The following is a 16,013-nucleotide window of genomic DNA, read 5'->3' as shown; positions in this document are numbered from 1 at the left end:
AAGCTTATAGCTTTTTAGATGGGTACTCTTGTTACAATCAAATCACAATTGCATTAGAGGACCAAGCTAAAACTGATTTTATCACAGAGTTTGGAGTGTTTGCATTTCGTGTTATGGCTTTTGGCTTAACAAATGCCCCTGCTGCATTCCAACGATTAATAAACACTGCGTTTAAAGAATTTCTAAGGGAGTTTTGTGAAGCTTTCCTAGACTACCTTTGTGTTTATTCTTCTTGGGAGAAGCATTTATTATATCTACGAAAAATATTTGAAAGGTGCAGATTTTATCGCATCTCATTGAACCCTTTCAAATGCCAATTTTAGGTTAAGCATGGAGTCATTCTAGGGCATATAGTGTCCAAGAACGGGATATCCACAGATGAGAGTAAGATTAAAGCCATTGCCGATTTGCCACCACCTACTAACTATAAAGGAGTTCAAAGATTTATGGGCCATGTTGGTTATTATCGAAGGTTTATTTTAAACTTTGCCGAAATAGCGCGTCCATTGTACAAGCTTCTTATCGAGTTTCACTGGACGGAAGAATGTCATCAATCTTATGAGTTATTAAAGAAGGCCCTAACAAGTGCTCCAATCCTGCGAACACCTGATTGGAATGTACCTTTTCATGTGCATATTGATGCATCAAATTTTGCTATTGGGTGTGTTCTAACTCAACCAGGAGAACATAAATTAGACTACCCTATTAGCTTTGCAAGTCACCAATTAAATGATGCCGAGATGAACTACACTACTACAGAGCGTGAAGGTCTAGCTATGATTTACGCAGTAAAGAAATTTCGCAATTACCTTCTTGCTACCAAGTTTGTGTTTTATGTTGATCATCAAGCATTGCTATATTTGGTAAACAAGCCGTGTTCCACATGTTGAATTACACTATGGTTGTTAATTCTTCTTGAGTTTGACTTCACCGTTGTTGTGAGGCCTGGGAGGAAACATGTCATGGCGGATCATTTATCTCGTATCCCTAATGGCGAAGCTCCTACGGGGGTTGATGATGAATTGACTGATACTCCTTTGTTCATTGTTGAGACAATGCCTGAATGGAGTGAAAAGATTGTTAACTTCTTAGTTAATGGTTTTCCACCCAAAGAGCTGCGAAAAGATATAGCTCGAAAATTAATCAAAGAATGCGAACCCTATTGCTTACTGGCTGGAACTCTCTATAAGAGAGGAAAATATGATGTTCTTAGACGCTGTGCCCGCGAGGATGAGTATTTATATTCTACAAGAGGCACACATGGGCGTAGCTGGTGGTCACTTTTCAGGAAAGTTGACTGCCCGAAAGATCTTACAGTCAAGCTATTGGTGGCCCACTTTGTTTAAGGATGCATCACTTTTTGCAAAGGGATGTGATGAATGCCAACGCTTCAACAAGCCACAAAGAAGGGATAGGATGCCTCTACATCCCATCAAGGTAACCCAACCATTTGAAAAGTGGGGCTTAGACTTTGTAGGACCGATTAGTCCGGCTGCACGTAACACGCAATCACGATATATCATTGTGGCTACCGACTATGTAACCAAATGGGTTGAAGCAAAAGCAACACGAAAGGCGGATGCAAAAACAACAGCTAAGTTCCTCTTTGAGAACATTATCACACGTTTTGGATGCCCCTTTGAACTTGTGAGTGACAATGGAACTCATTTTATAAATGAAGTAATAAACATTAGGGGAATTTTGAGGTCATTTTTGTGCCTTTTAGCCTGTAGAGAGAGAGTGGTCTCAACCAATGGTTGAAGAGCTTCCGTTACGGAACCTCTATTTTTGAAAACTCACAAAAAAAGCAAATACTCTATCTTTATCGCAACTTTGAGCTGGTAAATAGCAATGTAAACAAGTAAAAGTGCAAAGGCATTCAATAGCTGTCGCTTTTAGAAAGACGTACTTCTCATATTATATTGTTTTCATTTTGCACGTCGTCATCATAAAACAACGTTTGGATTCTATCTCATGATCTTTTCCAGATTTGAACCATTTTTTGCACATTCTGCTTATTCTTCTCTTGAACTCAGGCTAAAATTCTCTGCTCATTTCTTTTTTCACCATGGAATCTTCATCACGATCAAAACGACCAAGAACTTCCATTGAAGCCATTGTCACTTACAACACGACTGATCAAAATGGAGAATGGATTCCAATAACTATACACAAAGGAACGTGGATACTGATGCAACAGAACAAGAGAATAAAGTCTTCCACCAAAAACTCTTTCTTGGCGGGATGGAAGGGCATTGTTAAAGATTTCAGCTTTGGCGACAACAAAAAATCAATCAAAGAGGTGCTGGTGCAGCATGTGTACATGCATAAAGATCTGCATATTGACTCAGAGAGTTCTGCTTTGCCATTACATAGACCAAACTGTAAGTCTCTTAACTTAAATTCTTATTTGTAATGCATGTTGTATAAGGTTATTTGTTGTACAGATTTGTATCCTTCAAACATTATGGAATGGCAGCCAGTAGAATGTGTTATAAATATTCTGGATGTGTGTCATGGATCAATTGGTGAAGAAATATACAAGGGAAGGACTAAGGGTTCATTGGCAGAGAATGGAATATTCTTCTTTGACCATTATTATGTTCCACCTAGAAGGACTAGAGAACTTGGAGCCACAACTAAGCTAGACTTGCCTGATTTCAAAAGTGGAGAATGGTCACTCCCTAGCTCAAATACAAGTGAGGGCTACAGGTGCAAACTGTTTTGTGAGATTCAAAAGTGTTTGAAAGCAAACATAGCAAGCAAACAGAGTAGAATTTCTATATTCATGCCCATTATAGTTTTTGTAGACTTCTTCTCTAATGCTGAAGTCAGAAAATCTAGAACAATGTTTTCAGTGAAGACTTTAGACTCAGCAAATGTACTTGAATTTGTGGATGAGGGTTGGAACACCAAAACAGTGAATGGAATCACTTGTAATGTGCAAGCTGGCTCAATTGCTTGCAAATACATGATAGGGACACAAAACTTCATTATGTCATTTTATTACAGAAGATGGCACTATGTTGGTGGTCAGCTAACTCCACTTGATCAAGACATGGAGGACTTCATTGACAGCCCAATAGAAGACATTGATATATGGGTAAACAATGAGCATATGTCAATTGTAAAGATAAGAGGCATGTGTAGCTTACATCAATTGAGATTGGACCTGCAAAATGATGAAATTGAACTGCCCACAACATTCTGCTTTCAAATAAATGGTGGAAAGGTACCTATTATCCCTAAAAGTCTCTTGTTCTCTTATTGGTTCTTTATTTAACTTGGGCTGTTTTTGTAGGTATCAAAAAGGAATGAAAAGAGGCTACAGTGCAAGGACATCTTGGATGGCATTGTACATTTGGTGCCTTGAACATCCTTTAAGGCAATTTTGTAACACATGACCTGCAAGGATCTTATTTTGTATCACATGACCTGCAAGGATCTTGTTTTGTATCACATGACCTGCAAGGATCTTATTGAAATAAAGATCTAAAAGGATCTTTATTTTGTTATTGAAATGCAACTTTTCCAAACATCAATGATTTTACTTCAATGATTTGATTTTGTAATAGAGTCTTAAAACAAGGTGATCAAAATGTATTCAATTTCAAATATTTGCAATTACATAGACAATTGGATACAAATGGGCTATAGAATAGACAATTGGATACAAGTGGGCTATAGAATAGACAATTGGATACAAGTGGGAAGCTTGATACAAGTGGGCTGCAAAAAGCTTGATACAAGCTTGATACAAAAAGCTTGATACAAGCTTGATACAAAGGGCTATAGAATAGACAATTGGATACAAGTGGGAATCTTGATACAAGTGGGCTACAAAAAGCTAGAATAGTTTTCTGCCAGGAGTTTTCATGTCCCTAGGGGTTGGTGCTTTTGCAGTGGGCTCTTTTGTCCTGGGAGATTTTCTTGTGGGCTCTTTGGCAGGAGGGCTTGAGGGCTGCTTCCTCTTTCTCTTATCATCCATCTCTTCACTTGCCTTTTCCTGCTCACCACTCTCTTCTTCCTCTTCACTTCCCTTTTCCTCTTCTAGTTTTTCTTTCCCCTTTGCCTTTTCTAGCTTTGCTTTCCCCTTTGCCTCTTCTAGTTTTGCTTTCCCCTTTGCCTTTTCTAGTTTTGCTTTCCCCTTTGCCTTTTCTAGCTCTTCAACATCATCATCTTTAAATACCTCTTGCAGTCATCCATTTCCTTCAATCATATACTTGATAATCTTTGCTCTTGTCAACCATACATGGTTCTCACTATAGCACTCTCTGTTGATCTATACAAGGCAATAGAAAGCAAGTTTTAGGAACAATAAAATGAGAAAAAATACAGCTAGCAAATATGAAATATGCTATACTTCTATATTCTGATTGTCATTGCAGTATATGAAGTCCAAGAGGAGCTTGGCATTTGTCACTACCCTCCATCCACATGAATGGCTTTCAGGCTGGATTGAAACCTGCAACTCATTACATGTATTTATGGGAAAAAATATTTGAGGATAATCCATTGAAGTGAACGAAGCATAAAGAATTCCAACCTTCACAACTGAAAATTGGATTTCAGTCAGCATCTTTGGCATGGGTGGACAATTCTCCAGTGTCTCTATAAATCTTGTAGCAACACTGTCCAAAATTCTTTATTAAAAGTATGTGCTTGAGGTTCTACTTGTGGTTTACAAAATGTGTCTGCTACTATACTTACAATTTTGCTTGACCATGTACTCCAGCAAGAGAATTGACAAAGTAGCATTTTCTTTTCACAATATCAATTGCAATTAAACTCCAATGTGAGCTATAAAAACAAGCCTCAGTTAGCCTTCTAACATGAATTAGTAAATTCTCTTCACAAGGTGTAGGTAGGAAACTTACCTCTCATGATAAGGAATCAAGAAAATTTCACAGATTTCCAAGTCCACATGAATCAACCACTTTGTGAGCTCTCTAATATTTGTCTCTGTCCTGAGAAAGTGGGAGATAGAAGGGTCTAAAAATTCCACCTTTTGTTGAAGGTCTGGCTCATATGTATGCATCATTAACCTGGTACAAGATATTGTTATATAAAGAGTTCTTGCTATAAACAAAAATACATAGGAAAACAAAAACAACCTGAGGCATGTGATAAGGAGTGGAGAATTGATCTCCTTGGTCCAGTCCTTGAGAATTTCCAAGGTCTCAGAGTCAAGTGAATTGTAATCCTCCCTAGGATCCTCCTCACTGAATAGAGCGACAACAAAACCAGTAGGATTGACACTCCTCAAGAGGGGCACTAGTTGAGGTTCCAACAGATCAAGCTCCTTTCTCTCTACAATTTCCTTGTCTTCCTTTGCTCTCTTTTTCCTTTCCTTTTCCTCTTCTTCAGTAATATCAACTACTCCTACTTCAGGCTCCTTGGGCTTCCTCCATGGAGGAATGTTGAGAATATTAAAGGCCTTAATATCATGCATAGGGACAGGCTCCAACATTCTTGAAAACCTGTATCTCAGCCTCCTGAGGGTGATCATGTCTTTGTCCATCAAAGTAACCCTATGGGCATGAGCTGCACAGATATAGGCATCTTGGAAAAGCTCAATCATAAAGTCCTCAGAAGCCTCCTGGATACATGCCAATGCAGTTCTAGTCCACCTCATGTCAATCTTGTACTCCTCTGCAACTTGTCTGCATAGTCTTTGGAAGGGCAGTTTGGGAATTGCAAGATTGATGGCCTTTATGGCCTTCCTTATCTCTCTTAGACATTTGACCCCCTGCTTGAAGTTTCTCTTTGTAAGGAGAGGCTTAAGCTGCACTGGCTTGAAAGCTTTCCTCTGATGTGTAGTTTTTCTTTTGCTTGGTTGAGGGTCAGGTGTGCTTGGTTTAGGGTCCTTCCCCTGAGATGTGCTCTTCTTTGGTTTTGAAGTACCAGCTAAAGCTTTGCTAGGCTGAGCTTCTTCTTCATCTTTGGATAGAGGCTTATCAACCGGCTTATCAACCTTCCTTGCAGTCTTCTTGGTCCTTGCCATCTTCAAAAGGGATAGGAATGATTGTTACACAACAAACATTAGTAAAAAAAGTAAACGATGTATATTTAGTGGCACACATTTCCGTACATAGTGGAACACATTGCGATGACACCCCGTACGCGAAATCACAAAGGGACCAATGTCCTCACTCTTACGGTGATCGCGCACGGGGTGACGGAGCATTACACAGAGGCGGTGACACTTCGTACGCGAAATTGCGAAGGGAGCACAGTCCTCTCACTTACCAAATTCGCGCACGGGGTGACGGGAGTCCCAAGCGGTGAAAACCTCTTAAACCTCTTGAGACACATATTGTATGCATGGTGAAAATAGCGGCACACATTGCGGTACACATCGTTAACATGATCACATTTGTGGACATAGTGGAACACATTGCTTTGAAACTCCGTACGCGAAATGACAAAGGAGGCAAAGTCTTCTCACTTACGAATATCGCGCACGGTGTGACGGTCAAAGCGCTCGAAGTTTTGGGTTGTGGAAGTGCGAGAACCGGGTAAAACCTCCTTCAAAATGCGCTTAGTTTGGGCTCTGAGGAGGTTTATATAGGGTGCATGGCGCAAGTCCCTAGGCGCATAAAAACTAGCCGTTGGACCAAACTTCGAGGCGGCAACCGATTTGCACACCCCCCGAGGCGGCGTTTTTGGCCATAAAAGGAACCTACCCAACCCGTTTTTTCGCTTATTGTCATTCACAAGGCTTCGAAATTAAGCCTCCAACCCTCCAAGCGACACACCGCGACACCCGTGCGCGATTTTGGGGGACGTCAACCTCTTCCTAGCAATAGGAAATCGCGTACCAAGTGTCACTCTGTGCGCGTAGTAAGTGAGTGCCGAGTTTCTCTTAACTTCTCAAAGTTCGCATAGCAAGTGACAAACTTAGCATGTCACAATTTTATGTAATTCTTTTTTGCTTGCGCTTAATTTGTGCGCTTAATTTGCTTGACAATTTTATGCTTTTAATTTGTTTGTAGACTTGATATAAAGAAGGGTGGTTAATGTCTTGATAGACTTCTCTTTTCTCTTTTTCAGCTGAGCATTTGTGGATTGTCATAATGGATACAGAGGATATACAAGAGACCGCTGATGACAGGCTGATGTCTTTTCTTTACAAAGTTAATGAACTTACAAGATTTCAAAGTGTCAAATCAGAGATCACAGGCTTGACAATCTTGTTCATTTTGTTGATATATGCAAAGCAGGTAGCTTGTCAAGGACAGGTATTGCAAAGAAGTGGTCAAGCCTTCATCCAGACTGGCAAAAGATCATAAAGCCTTGCAAATTTCATGGTAATATGCATTGCCAGTTGGTAGATTATGACCTTGGACTTATCATTTTCTTCAGTGTACTCCCAACACCAGAGGGCAAAGAGATTCCAAAGCAGATTTCCCAGGCTGAGGAGGACCAGGAGAAAGAGGAGATAGAGATGGAGTTCCATGAAGAGGAAAAGAAGCTACAAAGCACTGAGATGCTGGACAAAATTTAAAGCAGAAAACATCACTAAAGTGGAGAATGTTGACATTGAGGATGAAGATGTTGATCCTTTGCATTGCACAGCAACATTTCCCACATACAAAGTTAACAAAAAGGAATATGTTTTGCTGAATGACATTCAGCATCTTTTTGATCTAAGGGAAGATTATGCTTTGGCAGTTTTGGCTGAGTGGGGATCTAATGACATAGGATTTATTGATTACTCACCTTGCCCCTTAGCAGTCTTCGACACAGAGGCAGAAAATTTTATTGACAGCTCAAGTGTTGGAAAGCATGTGCAGGACATTGTTCTGAGATATGAGCAACAGGGTGTACCTTTTGAAGAGGAGTTCAATGAGATCCAGAAAAGGCTTAAAATAGAGCATATGGGAGAGGAAAAGACCAGAGATTATGAAGTAAGGCCAACTAGATCCATTGATATATGGGAACCTGCCTTGTTTGAGGAGGATGAGTCTCCTAAGGTATGTTAATGACCATTTTGCCCTGTCTTATTAATGTGCTGAACAATTAACCAAGACATATTTTTGCAGATTGAAATACTAGACACAGACAAATTCCTTGGCAGGGGGAAGGGTTCCAGACCCTTAAATTTAGGAAGGAACCAGAGCTTGGGACACTTTATTGGGAAGCTCAACAAAGAGACTGTCATTATATTCCATAACAAGTTTACAAGAGAACCATTGCTGCCAATGCTTGCAATTAAAGCACTTGCAAAGGTTGTTGGTTCATATCAGCTTCCTCTAGGGTTAGAGAAGTTAATATTGGTGGAAAAGGAGGAAGCCATCAGAATTTTTGGATTCTTCCCTGGCCTTACTGGTTCTAGAGCTGGTTATTTTGCAACAATGGCATCCTATGTGCTTGCCCACTCTAGGGACCTCAAGAGACAAATGATAGGCTACAATAAGCAGAAGTTTCTGAAGTTTAGGGGTGAAGTTGATGTACCTTCATCAAAAGACTGACTTTGCTCATACCTGTACTTTGGCCCACTTTCTACCTTGTCTCTCTCTTGTAGCTAGCCATTGTAAGAATTTTTCATTTGCAGATGAACTATTATATGAATTTTGTCTTTTCTGCTTGTTCCTGTGTAAGGCATTTGCTAAATCTGAGTTCAGTAGTGCTTTCTTTGTCATTTTTGATCTGGTTCTATGCCATATTTGTCTATAGAACCATTGGAAAACCTCAAGCAAGTTGTTTGCCTTCACTGCACCTCCTCCATGTCTTGTATGCTTGAAAAACTTGGTTCTTGCTTGATAATGGGATTTCTCCATGCCTTGTGTAGACCATATGGACAGGGAGCCCCATCTCTTTACAAACCAGGGAGTGTGATTGTAAATTATATGCTGGCAAAGTAAAAGTGTGTCAATAATTAGTAAGTATGAGATTAATCATATGCTTCCAAACTAAAAGTATGTACATATTAAAAAGGAATAAAAAACTTACCATGTAATGTGTGAATTCCTCATCCCAAGCATCTTTCATTGCACTTCTGAAGTTATTGAGCACTTTCTTGAAATTTGGCAGATCATTTTTTCCCCAGGATGTCTTATCATAGTAGGAAAATACTTTGTCTAGTGATTCCCATACCTCTGCCTTTTTGTTTCTTGATGTACCTTCAAGACCATGATCTTTGATGGCATTGTGGAGAGCTTTCCACTGGTTATACTTCACATTGGATGAACCCTTCTTGGCATTTACCTCTCCTAGTTTGCCATGAAACCCTAGGAAAGCTCTGGCCTTCACACCACCAACAGATACCTTTCTAGGCACATTGTTTCCATTTGAAGACCTCTTCAGGTCTGTTTCAATCTTAACCTTACCACTGTGAAGGCCAATTTCTGATAAAACCGTTTCAATACATTTGATTGTAGCATCTCTAGCTGCTTTTGGCTGTAACTTCCAGGCAAACCCCACATAGAGATGTACAATTTTCTCCACAATTCTGCAAAGAGCATGCACAATGCATATGTGGACATTAGCAAGTGGAATATTTAAAACTGCTTTGAAGTTTGGATCTTGAGTATGCCTATTGGGTGCTTTGTTCCAATTTGCAGGATTACATTCTTTTGCTGATGCCATACAATACAGACAAGGGCTCTTTGCCATAGCTCCTTTGGAGACATTGTACATACATTTAAGGGTTTTAAGGTCTCCTCCCATGTGCCATTCCACCCTGTAACTTCCAAACCCTTCAACTTCAAGCTCTTCCCCTAATTCTTGTGCATTAATGACTTCGGGTATTGTTGTTTGATGGAAAACCCAATCCAGAACATCAAAGTCTTCACTCTCTACTTCAAAAGCACCTAGCCACCAGACATTCTTCTCCGATTGCACGCTGAAGTACTTGGTATCCTTCGGTTTCAATGCTCTGTTCATTAAAGTTATGGAAATCCTCTCAATTTTTCTGTTCTTAACAATCTCACATTCATCAAGCTTTATCACAAAACTGACAACACCATTTGCTTCTGTATGCTCCAGCTCATAGAATCTGATCATTTCCTTCTGAAGTGTCTTCAAGTCAAGGAAAATATTATTGAACTCGTCAAATTGAAGATCCCTCTTTTTACCATGATAGGTACCATGAATGTGGTGAGGCTCACCCAACATCTCCATTATCCTCTCATTGATCTTTTTCCTTGCCTGCTGCACAATGGATGGCTTTGGAAGCAAAGAGGACCTGACCTTACATTGCTTTAACCTTGAATTCATATTTCTGAACAGCTTGCTATAACCATCTCTGCTAATGCCTACCTTATCCATAGTATATTGCACATCCTCCTTGTCCAAGCAAGAGCTCTGCAAAAATCCCTCAATGCACTGCTCCTTTGCCTTTTTAAACTTCTTCTCTGTGAAAATCTTTTTGGCAACCTTGAGAGGTAAAACATCACAATAATGTTTAGCTGCCATTTCCATGTTTGATGCAGAGTTTGGTTGTAGCAAAGTCCTAAATCAAAAGGTACAAAATTAACTGATTATTGTCCAAATGACACCAACAAAATAAACAAACTAAATTAAAGTTAACTGAATATTAATCATTTAATAAAGAACAATAGCATAATAACAATAACATAAGCATAATAATGTGGAGCAGAATCACAATACAACTTAACAAAAAGATTAACAACCTAACATAAGCAGAATCATATAAAATAAGCATAAGCAGAATCATATAAAATAACAATACCTTGCTGCTCTGATTCTCCTGCTGCAACCTCCTCCACCACGTCTCAAGGCTTCAATGTTCTTTAACTTCTTTTCTCTTTGTCTGTTTCCTAACATTGTATTCTTGCTTCTAGCTTGTTTGAGCTGAGTTTGTAGCTTTTCGTTGGTCTCTTTACATTCCTCAAGTTGTTGTTTAAGAGTATTTATCATTTGTTTGGTCAAATGATCTTCTAACTTAAGAATATCTCTCTCTGCCGCAAGACTCTGTGTATAACCCAGCAACCCTCTTTGACCATCACCCACAAATTTTATCAAAGATGAACAATTTGAGAATGGAGGAGTGCTCTTTTTCATTGGGTCCACTGGATACAATCTTCCATCAGTCCAGAGATCAATGTGATTTTTTTGATCTTGCCGCATTGCTTCAAATATGGACGAGGACACCTCTGCACATTTGTTTCTCTTGCGCACTGGACAATATTCTTCATTTAGCTCAATGTGTAGATGGTATAAGCTTCTTCTCTTCCTCATGGAAGTCTGTTAACAGTATTTGTTAGAGATAGTACTATAGGAAAAAGCTGTGCAGATACGAGGAAGAAGACGACATAGAAAAGGTTTGTTTCAGCTTTTGGAAATTTTGAATTTTGGGCCAGAACTGACGTTTTCGTTAGTTTTGGAGGGAGTATTTTTTAGAATACGAAAGATCCTAGAAAGATTTGACAATGACATGTTTCGGTGGAGGTAAAAAGGACGCAAACTCACCTTTTTACAAACATTTCACTATTTTTAAAATAAAGTATATATTCTCTCTCTACATATTCTTACAGGGCACAAAAGTGACCTCAAAATTCCCCTAATGAGAACTCACATCAAACTTCATGATATCTCACCACAAGTCTACACCCTATTATCCCCAAGAAAATGGCCAAGCTGAGAGTACCAACAAAACTCTCATCTCCATTTTGACAAAGACAGTTGAGGCTCATCACACTAATTGGGACCTAAAGCTTACATCAGCTTTATGGGCTTATTGTACTGCGTATAAAGTTGCTATTAATTGCACGCCGTTTAAGATGGTGTATGGCCAAGAAGCAGTTATGCCATGGGAGTTTGTCATTCCTAGTCTTCGAGTAGCTTCTCAAGAAGGTTGCGATGGTAACCCCTTAGTGGAGCGATTATATATCCTGGAAAGGCTAGATGAAGAAAGGCAATTAGCTGTGCGAAATGCTCTAGTGGAGAAGGATAGGAGAAAGAGGTTGTTTGATAGCCATTTAAAGGATAAAGACATCAAGGTTGGTGATAAAGTTCTTATGTACGGGGTACGTAATGAAAAGAAGAAATTGAAATACGCTGGTAAGGGACCATATCGAGTGTGTGAAATTACCCCACAAGGGACCATTTGTGTGGAGACTCTAGATGGATTTGAAACCATTGGATTCCTTAATGGGAGTAAATTCAAAAGATATTATGATCCTCTAAGCCAGGAAGAGTTGCAAGCCATCCATCAAAAGAAGGCTGCCAACGAACAAGCAGAGCTTAGAAAAATCCAAGCAAGAGTTGAGGCTCAAGAACGACAACAACGTCTTAGACGCCAACGAGAGGCTAATTTGGGAATCACGCAAGCATTTTTCAAGGACACAGATGACGACTCATTCGAATCTGAGCCACCCCTACGATACCCAATTGAGCTAAATAGCCCCTATGGGAAAGTACTATACAATGCCTTATTAGATACGGGAGCTAAACACAATTTGTTATCCTATGGAGTTTGGTGTCAATTAGGGAAACCGACCCTATCCCCGAGTACGATGCAAGTTAAGGGCATTAATAAAAAGAAAATTGCTATTCTTGGAGTCCTTCAGACCCCTGTTGTCTATGACAATGGAAGCATAGTGCAGAGGTTTCTAGTCATGCCCGCGGGAGCTATGGAAGGCAACGTAAACCTGGGACGCACGTGGATGTTGGCAACCAAATGCACTATTGATTGGGATACTGGTAGTGTCACGATGCGACCACCGACTCTTATCCCTATCATTCAAGCAAAGTCACCTACGTTGCAAACTCTAGCAAAGTTGAAGGATAGAGAACATTCACAAGCCAAGGTGGTTAACTCATCTTTGCCGGCTACCCATGAACCTAGCACTTCAACACTTGTAGTTGCAGCAAGCAGTAATATTGCAAGTACTCAACCTGCACGACCTAAGAGTACATATCAATGGGTCCCCAAGGCCTTACTTCCAACTACCTCAACCCTCCCATCCATTCCAAGAAAAAATTTCCCCGGAAAACCAACAGCGCGCCCTAGGAGAGTCAAGACCAAATCACAATGGATTCCAAAACAACTATTAGAAGCCCAAGGCTACTATGACGGAAATGAGCAAATTTGGGTACCTAAACGTAAAATGTGTCCTTCCCTATCGACAACAAACCCATATGAGTCAAACAGTGTAACGCTAAAGCCAATGGCAGACCGTGGGAAGGGAAAGATCACAGAATGCTACACACCTAGTCCAGAGCTAGTTTGGGCTCCAAGGCAAAACCAATTTATTCCACCTAGCTCAGGAAGGGGGGAGTTCCATGAAGCTTCTAGCTCCTCATGTAATACATCCATAGAGGTAAAAGCTTCTACACAGCCTCCACCTACGATAGTGGACCTCCATGAAGCTACAAAGGAATCCACACCTTCCAGTGTTCAAGAATCACCTGATGAACCACTTCAAGTTCTATCCTGGGAGAGTACCTTACCACCCTTGCAACTCGACGAGGAACCTAAGGTAATAGAAAACTACTGGCAAAAATCTTCACCTATAACAACTTGGAACAACTGGTTTCAAAGGGTGACGATATCATTTCAAACGGTATGATCTACCCAAGGAAGGGGGGAGTGTTTGTGGATATCCATTATTCACTTGCTTCCCTCTCAACTTTTCTCCCTGACCTCTTAATCTCCAATCTTCGGGAATGTATATATAAAGCCTTATACTCACAAAAACAAGATAAAAAAGTAAAAGAGCAAGAGCCATAACACAAAATCATAAAAAAAAATTATGCACAAGAACACGACCCTTGTAATATTTTCAATCTAACCATCATCTATTTGCGTGTACAGATATGGCTAGTACGCTAGAGTCATCCACTCCTGCCTTGGGCGAGAGGTACCCTCGTTACTTTTCACAAATATTTCACATGGTCTTTCCAGTGCTTGCATGTGAATGGGATTTGATAGGTACGCTAGCATGTGAGAGGAATTTTGAGGAGTTAGAATGGCTGATACGTCTCTTGACCACGTCTGATCCATACTTAGTAGAGAGCGTTTCTCCCATTGCACAAGCCTACCCTTTTGACCAAGATGACTATAGGCGTCTAGTGACCTTCTTAGTAAACATGGGCACCTATGATGAAGAAGAAAATTTACAGGACTACACGGATGGCACATATGGTCTCATGGATGATGACTTTGTTTATCTCGACAACGAGGATAGGGGTTTAGCCTTAGGGTTTCCCCCCAACCTCTACAATATCCTATTCCCTTGACTCTCTAGGGGAGTGCAAATAATTAGGTTAGGGTTCCTTATGTTTTTTGTTGTGTTCAATAAGTGTTGGTACTTTTTCCCACTAATGTGCCTCCTGGAGTTATTCCTTTTGTTTCCTAGTGTGTACATGAGCGTGTTGCTATTGATAGGATTTGGACCTTCATGAAATCTTTATCTCGACTCACTCTTCAAATCAAGCGCGACCATCGACACAAACAGGTGTTTCTTGTCCATTAGCATTGCCCCTTATCTTTTTTGCATCTATGATTGTCTACTTTGATTGTGATTGGTAGGATAATATCCATCACATTTGCTTAGTAACAAACATTTAATTCAATGTAATTTTTTGTCATAATCACTTGTCTAGGTTTAAAAATCAACCAGTCCGACTAAGCTAGTTTGACTAAGTTAGGTGTTAGAGATCTTCTCTTAATACCATGGGGAATGCCTTCCTAATAATCAATGGTTACTTAGGTTCTTAATCCGATTTAGGCAGCATTGTGTGAAATGTACTAGGGCTTTCTAGTGGGCTTGACCCTATTGACCTTTAGCTTAAGTATTATAAAGGGAGTTTACTAGTGTGATGAGCCTGGGGAGGTGTATCAGTGTTATATGACCCCCCAAAGTTACAAAATTAAAATGCTGAAAAAAAACAAACAAAAAATCAAAGTGCCACAATGTAAAATCTTAAGCTGGAAGAGAAATCTCAGCTTGATTTGGTACTTCACTCACATGTATTGCCTATGGTACTAGAGCCCTAGAGATTCCCAGTGTGGGCGCTTTTCCTTGAAAAGCAAAAAACCCAAGGCATACAAAATAAGCACACACATCAAAATTGAATCACTGTGAAAAGACTTTGGGGGGTCAAAGCAAAGGTAATCAGTCAGGCGATGATTTCATGAGAAATTCCTTTTATCATAGCTTAACTACAAGGTCCTCTAGGTATAGCCTCTAGTCAGCCCTCGAACATGAAATACTTGGCTCTCGCGATTAAACAACTTAATTAGCCATAGAAAATTAAGAAGCTTACCCATGGTATTAATAGTCGATCTCTAGTGCCTTTCGACCGTTAAATTAGCGACCCCAGACTTGCTTAATTTTTTACCTTTACATCTGTTTATGCATTTGATTACATTGCAATTTAATGCTTATTGCTGACAAATTGTTTAAAATTCTGTTACCAATCAATTGTCTGCCTAAAATTGCATATGCTTTTTAATCGCTTATGAGAATGCAATTACTGTGCAATGTTGTTTGATTTTGCATTGACTGAAGAAGGCTAAGGACATTCATCTCAAATGCAACGTCTTGGTGGACTTAATATCTTGGATTTGTGTCGGCATGTTCTTGCGAGAAAAGCTATGTTGTTGCCTACTCTTGTGCAACAAATTCAGCCTTGGACTCTGATGTTTGCATTCCTCGCTCAGCATGTTGTTACTTCTTCTTTTGGCCATTGGCAACCTTCTATATGGGAGGTGGTTTTTGGCAAGATGGAAGTGCACATTCTTGGATGTCCTCTTGCTTCCACTCTAGTATCTGCCTGGAAAGAGGTTACGATGCATTTATCATGGAATCCTCGGCAGGGAGGTGATTTGATTTGTTTGGAAAGTCTCCACTAGAGCTGGGCATTCTCTCTTACTTTGGTCGACCGCTCCCCTCGTCAGGCTTACTTCCTCTCTGGCCGTGGCATTCGTGTGGTTGAGGATGTGGTAGATGAGGCTGGATACACTTTTGAGTTTCCCTTTGTTGCTCGCCGTTCTTGATTGGGCATGCATTACCGTCACTTTTGGAGAGAGCTTCAGAGTA

Source organism: Adiantum capillus-veneris, chromosome 6 (genome assembly GCF_014529385.1).
Source record: "Adiantum capillus-veneris isolate H3 chromosome 6, ASM1452938v2, whole genome shotgun sequence".
Lineage (NCBI taxonomy): Eukaryota > Viridiplantae > Streptophyta > Polypodiopsida > Polypodiales > Pteridaceae > Adiantum > Adiantum capillus-veneris.
This window is presented reverse-complemented; position numbering follows the sequence as displayed.